Below are 6527 nucleotides of genomic sequence, written 5' to 3'. Positions count from 1 at the left end.
CAGAGGGTAGGTGCATCTCCTCAGATTCCAAGGACAGCTGCCAACTGTGCCGAGGTAGGAGAGATCTCCCCTTCCCAGGCACACAATAGTCATGCAAATTGTACCCTACATTCTTGTCTGCTGTCCTGGCCACTGATTTTTATCCTCACAGTAACTTCCAGGGGATCTTCCCAACCCAGGGATCGAACCCAGGTCTTACGCATGTCAGGCAGATTCTTTTCCACATGAGCCATTAGGGAAGCCTCACAATTATTAGGACAGCTTACCCGAATCACCTGCCTTTGCAGCCTCCTCCTGGCGTTGGTGGGGGCGGGGCCCTCTCCTGACATTAGAGTAACTTGGGGGAACAGCCTCTGTGTGAGTGAGGGGCCTCATGTCTGTAGAAAATTCCCTCTTTAAGTACTTCCCAGGTGGTCCAGTGGCTAAGATTCCACATTGCCAGTTCAGGGGACCTGGGTTCGATCCCTGGTCAGGGTGCTAGATGCTACATGCCACAGCTAAGACCTAAGACCCAGCACAGTCAAATAGATAAACAAATATATTAAAAAGTCCCGTCTCATATTTATTCCCGTCTTTGCATATGGCCCTCTGCTCCTCTGTCTGAATCGGCCAATCTTTCGCCAAGAGTAATTTCAAAGTTTCAAGTCTTGGCAGATGAAGGGTTGACTTTGGGCTTAGAGATGGAAACAGTTCAATGGCCCTAAAAGATAAGAGGAAGACATTGTCAGTGTTCCTGTGAGTCAGGGAACAGAGGCAAAGGGGAGAGCAAGCCAGGAAGCAGAAACTTGCAGAGAGCCCAGGGACTAGGACGGGAGAGGCCCCGGAACCCAGTGTGGAAAGAAAGGGGTACCCAAAATCCCAGTAGTTGAGAAAAATAATATTTTAATGCCATATTAAAAAACTCAAAATTACTGAAGAAAAAAACCCACGATGAACAAAATTTTATACAAGTTCAACTGTGCAGGGGGCTTCCCTGGTAGCTCGGATGGTAAAGAATCCGTCTGCAATGCAAGAGACCCCAGTTTGATTCCTGGATTGGGCAGATCCCCCAGAGAAGGGATAGGCTATGCACCCCAATATTCATGGGCTTCCCTGCTTTTGCTGGCTCAAACTGTAAAGAATCCACCTGCAATGCAGGAGACCTGGGTTCGATCCCTGGGTTGGGGAGATCCCCTGGAGGAAGGCGTGGCAACCCGTTCCAGAATTCTTGCCTGGAGAATCCCCATGGACAAAGGAGCCTGGTGGGCTGCAGTCCACGGGGTCGCAAAGAGTTGGACATGACTGAGCGACTAAGCTCATGGTACCAGTATTCTTGCCTGGAGAATCCCGTGGACAGAGGAGCCTGGCGGGTTACAATCCACAGGGTTGCAAAGAGCTTGAGTGACTAACACTTCCACTGTTTCAACTGTGCCATACTGCGACCTGAGGCAGGAGGACACACCAATAAGAATGATCCTGTGTCTGTTTAAAGTGTTGACGTTTTGTTCATCATGGACTTTTTCCCATGACTTTTTGCATTTAGTTATTATTTATCTTGATTTTTGGCACCCTCTTAAATCCTGTGGCCAAGGTGAGTGCCTGATCCCGGCCCTGGGAAGAAGGCGGGGCCAAGAGCACACGGCGAGGCCACCCTGGGGTCTCCAGCTGTCTCATTGCTGTGATGGGACCCCCTGCAGCCCCCTGACTCTAGTTGAGTCCCCTGCATACACAGAGACCTCCTGTGAGTGATATCTTGTGGAAATTTCAGGCGGAGCTCCACTTGCAGCGTCTAGATGAACGCCAGAGGAGCAAAGGCGGCCTGTGTAAGATGACCCTTGGACCCGGCAGGTGGAGACAGGTGGACGTGGCTCTTCCCCGGCCAGGGCTTGTGGCTGAGCTCACTCTCCTGGGGCAGGTGGGCCAGCTGACCTCTGGTCAGAGAGATGATGCCAGCTCCCCGGCTGTCCAGGGCTGACCTGTTTGTCTTCACCCTGCATGGGCATTGCTTGTCCGTGGTGGGGGCCACCCCAGCTAACAGGGCACCTCAATTCCAGGAGCTCTTTGGGGTGAGAGGAGCCCAGCTTCTTTACAGCTGAGGGTGTTGGGAGTCCATCACAGCCCCAAACTACTGCTCACTTTCACAGTTGGAGGGCCATCTCTGCATTTCCAGGGATAGTTGCCTGCCAGGAAAACTGCCTCTCTCTCTATTCCCGTGTCCTGGGCAGGCATCACTGATGAACTCCAGGTGCCAAGCCCAGAGGCCCCCACCCCCACCCCAACCCAGGACTCAGAACATCCAGGCTAACTTACAGGAATTGGTGCAAAAAGATGAACCTTGTCATCTTTAGCTGTGTCCATGACTTTCTTCTCCTTGATGGTGATCCTTTTGTGCTTGGAAGTCCTGGAGGGAAAATTTATGGATGAAGAACCTATGGAGAAATTTGTCTTAAGGCTAAGAAGATGAAACTATGAATTTGTGATTTCATAGTTTGTTCCAAAACAACAACAACAACAACAACAAAAAAGCAATCCAGTAGTCTTACTAAGGAGATGACTAAACACATTTTATAGGCTGTAAGTGGCTCAGGTGGTAAAGAATCCACCTGCAATGCAGGAGGCCCAGGTTCAATTCCTGGGTCGGGGAGATCCCCTGGAGGAGAAAATGGCAACCCACTCTAGAATTCTTGCCTGGAGAATTCCATGGACAGAGGAGCCTGGTGGGCTACAGTCCATGGGGTCTCAAAGAGTCAGACACGACCGAGTGACTGACACACACATATGCTTCTCATGGAGGGTACCGTATAGCTGATTTCCACAAGTGCTAGCCACTTGAGAAATGTTCCAGGAGCACTGACAACAGCAGTTTCACAAAATCGTAAATGTTCGCTCTGCCTGCCCTCAGCTCCATGCGCCTTTGAGCCCAGGCTGCCCAGAAACTGAGTTTGAATCCCGGCTCCACTTCAGGGACCACTTACTTCTTGAGGTCAGGCCCTCTCGTCTGCAGATTGGAGAATGGCTTTCTCTCAGGTTGTTGGGAAGATCCGTGAAGTTTCAGGACTCAGTGCTTGGCAGCGTGCACACCATAGGCACTCCATGAATGCCGACCTTCTCTTTCTGTTCCTCTTCCCACTCTTCCCTGTGGGGTCCTTCATCCAAAAGGCGAGGCCTTTCTGATTGAGTCCCTCCCAGTCACATCTCAAACTTACTTTTTTTTTTTTTAATCTTTACTGAAGTAGAGTTGATTTACAATGTTATGTTGATTTCTACTAGACAGCGGAGTGACTCAGTTATCCATATACATACATTCTTATTCACTTTATTTTCCATCGTGGTTTATCACAGGATCTTGAATATAGTTCTCTGTGCTATACAGTCAGATATTGCTGTTTTTCCATTCTCTGTGTGATAGTTTGCATCTGCTAATCACAAATTCCCCCTCCCCCTTGGCCACCACAAGAAGTCTGTTCTCTATGTTATACTCTTGATTCGAATGTTCAGTTTCCAAACCTCGATGCAGATGAAAAGGTGACGTTGAACACTTATACCAGGGGCAGGCACATTGAAGTTTGGGGGAATGCTCTCACAAAACTGGAAACTCCAGTTTGGGCTCAGGGCTGTGGAAGGGTTCTCAGCAAGGGAGGGGACCTGAGTTTCGGAATTTCGCAGGCAGCAAGCTGGGGCCTGGGGACCACCGCGTGCGCATTCCTCAGAGTCCAGACCCGACCCCTTCCTCATGGGAGCCCTCCCTGCTGGCGGGCTGTAAGCCCCAAGAGTGCACCCTGGGCAGGGAGGCCTGTGGGGAGGGGAGGGTACCCTGATCGCCTTTACCCAGGCTCGGGTTTGCCAGTTCTGGTGGAAGCCTGGCATTTTGCTAGGGCTGTTCTTGAAATCTAGACAACACCCCGCCCAGCGCTCCCCTGCAGGTCCTCTGCCTAGGAACCGAGAGGGCCGCCCCCCGCCCCACCCGACCCGCCCACCCCCGGCCTCACTGGCTGGAGCCCAACGATGTGAAGCCTCTGGGATCCAGGCTGGTCCAGCAGACCTGCCTGAGCTCATTGAGGCTTCCCACACGGGGGGCCTGGGCGTCCCCCCACCTCCCCTCCGCTCCCTCTCCTTCTCCTCTCCTCCCCCACCAATCCTGTCCTGTCCTTTCTCCTCCCCATCGAGTGGTCTTCTTCCCCTCCTCCCCCTCCCCCTTCCTCCTCCAGCCTCCCCAAGGGTGGTGGGCCCTGGAAGGCAGTCCTCCCTTCAGAGGTCTCTGCCCAAGTCTCGAGGAGCCCCCCACCCTCTCACTGTGGGTAACGCGGGCCCCGCTGAGACATCCCAGGGACGATGGAGGAGCTGTCCATTGCCTGGAAGGGGCTGACAGCAGACACAGCCCTGGTCGGGCAGAGCGAGTCTCTAGCCAGCTGGTGAGGGGATGGGCCCGAGCCAGGTAATTATTGCCTGGTGCAGAGGTCGAAAGCCGCAGAGCGGCGGGTGTGCTAATGAAACACAAATGGGACATCTGTGTTCAGGAGTTCAGCAAACCATGGAAAACCCAACTTTGCCAAGAGTTTATGTACTACCGAGAGTAGACGCGCTCCTTCCAGCTAAGGGGGGCAGTGAACACACCAGTACCATTTCCCACCCCCCCACCTTTGCGCCTCCACACTCTTTATCTGGGGGGTGTTGCAACTCCTTTCATGCTCCATCCCCCGCAGGTCATCGGGGCTGGAGGTGTGTGGGCAGGGGAGGGCTCTGAAAGCCCCTGCACTGGGGGGTCTGGGGCAGGCTTGTGAGGAGGGGCTGAGGGGACGAGGCGGAGCTTCTTTCTCCATCTCCTCTCAGGCTTGGTTTGGAGACTCCCTGCCTTCAGCAGTGGGGTGCGGGCCCGTCTGAAGTCCGGGCCGAGGAGGGCCTCTGGAAGGTGCTGAGTCCCACAAACTGATGAAACGTTCCGGGGTGGGAGGTGATGCCAAGCAGGCTGGCTTCGCCCAGACCTGCCGTTCGCTCCTGGGGCCATCTCGGCAATCACGTGCCCTCTGGGGCCGCGGTTCCCACGCCCGTGGAGGAAGGGCATGGCGGAGGCCCCGTGTATCTGTTCCGAGACGTGTGCTCTGATTCCTGCCCCACACAAGCGAACCTGCTGAGGGCAGGGCAGCTCCGTGGAGCTGGAGGAGGCGCTGGCCCAGGAGGGACGGGAACCAGGCTGTGGCCCAGGCCCCTGGGCAGTGGGAGGTGGTGGCCGTGACCCGAGCGTGCCCTTACGTGACTCACTCCAGCGCCCCTGCCCCATGTCTTGGCACGGTCTTACCTCTTTTCAAATGCTGGGGGGCATTCTGGCCCAGCCGCTTGGGAGTGGGGTGGACACTAGAGACGTGGCTGCTCAGGGTCAGCCCCTGCTTCCGGGAGGCGAGGGGACTGCAGGGTGCCAGCCGGCCGCCACGGGGCTACTGAGGCACTGTGACGGACAGTCCCGAGTGGGCGCGTCTATCATCTGAGGGCCTGAAGCCAGGACTACCCGGGGACCTCCCGGCTCCCGCCTCGTCCCTCGCTCCTGATTCAGTCTCATTTGCAGCCTCTCGTTCACCTCCGGGGCTGATGCCCGGGCTGGTCCTTTTGGGAGCACACCTCCACTGCGGTCCACATCTACCCTCGGGGATGTGACTGCTTCTGTCACCATGACAACCAACACGCCCCAGGCCCTTGCTCTAGGGTGCCAGCCCTAGAGAGAGCCTCCCAGATTGTTTGCTGGGTGCTGGTTGCAGAATTGGGAGCTTCGCTGGCAGAAGGCTTCCCTGGTGGCTCAGCTGGTGAAGAATCCACCTGCAATGCAGGAGACCCTGGTTTGATCCCTGAGTTGGGACGCTCCCCTGGAGAAGGGAATGGCTATTCACTCCAGTATTCTGGCCTGGAGAATTCCACGGACTGTATAGTCCATGGGGTTGCAAAGAGTCAGACACAACTGAGCGACTTTCACTGGCATCTGGGGAGGGGCCCATGGCAGTGGCACCAGGACTGCCCTGGTTAGTGGAGTCGAGGCGAGGGTGGGGGCTAGGTTGGGTTTCCTGAGGCTAAGGCAGGGCCTGTACCTTGTCGGGCAGTGCCGGCCTGGGACCCCAGCCACAGCGAACCAGTGCCTCTAGCTGAAGCTGTCATTACAGTGAGGTCTGAGCAATGCCATTCTTAGAGGGGCCAGAGAGTGGACCACAGTCAGGGTGCGAGGCCCAGAGTGTATCACTGGGGATGGATCAGAGCAGAAGCCCAGCAGGAAGAAGGAGGGTGTGGAGAGTCCTGAATGGTGCAGCGGGGCCAGGACTTGCCCTCCCGGGGGTGGTGGCCTCCCTCCTTGGCGCCCCATCCCTTCCCAGGGAGTTGAAATCCCTGGGCTTAAGGAGGGGGGTTCATGAAGACCGTCTTAGGCATTTTCCAGATCAGCAACCGGCCAGACCAAGCATTCCACTGGAGATGCAGAGCTCTGGGCAGTAAACTTGCCCAAGGCTGCTGGTTCTGAGTCGGGGTGAGCCCATGGCTCTTGGGAGGAAAGCGCCAAAGACAGGCCTGTG

The 6527-nt window shown here is 55.6% G+C and overlaps 1 long non-coding RNA gene across 1 annotated transcript; it reads right to left on the bottom strand.

The window, feature by feature from the left end:
* Window positions 1-561: 561 nt before the first annotated feature.
* Window positions 562-3220, bottom strand: LOC122419652. The gene is made up of 3 exons (XR_006262947.1): window positions 2955-3220; window positions 2290-2380; window positions 562-700 (listed from the first exon to the last, which is right to left on the bottom strand). It is a non-coding gene; the product is annotated as an uncharacterized LOC122419652 (long non-coding RNA).
* Between the last annotated feature and the right edge of the window lie 3307 nt (window positions 3221-6527).

Source organism: Cervus canadensis, chromosome 17, assembly GCF_019320065.1.
Source record: "Cervus canadensis isolate Bull #8, Minnesota chromosome 17, ASM1932006v1, whole genome shotgun sequence".
Lineage (NCBI taxonomy): Eukaryota > Metazoa > Chordata > Mammalia > Artiodactyla > Cervidae > Cervus > Cervus canadensis.
Note: the sequence above shows the minus strand (reverse complement) of the source record. Positions and strands in the feature narration are given on the sequence as shown.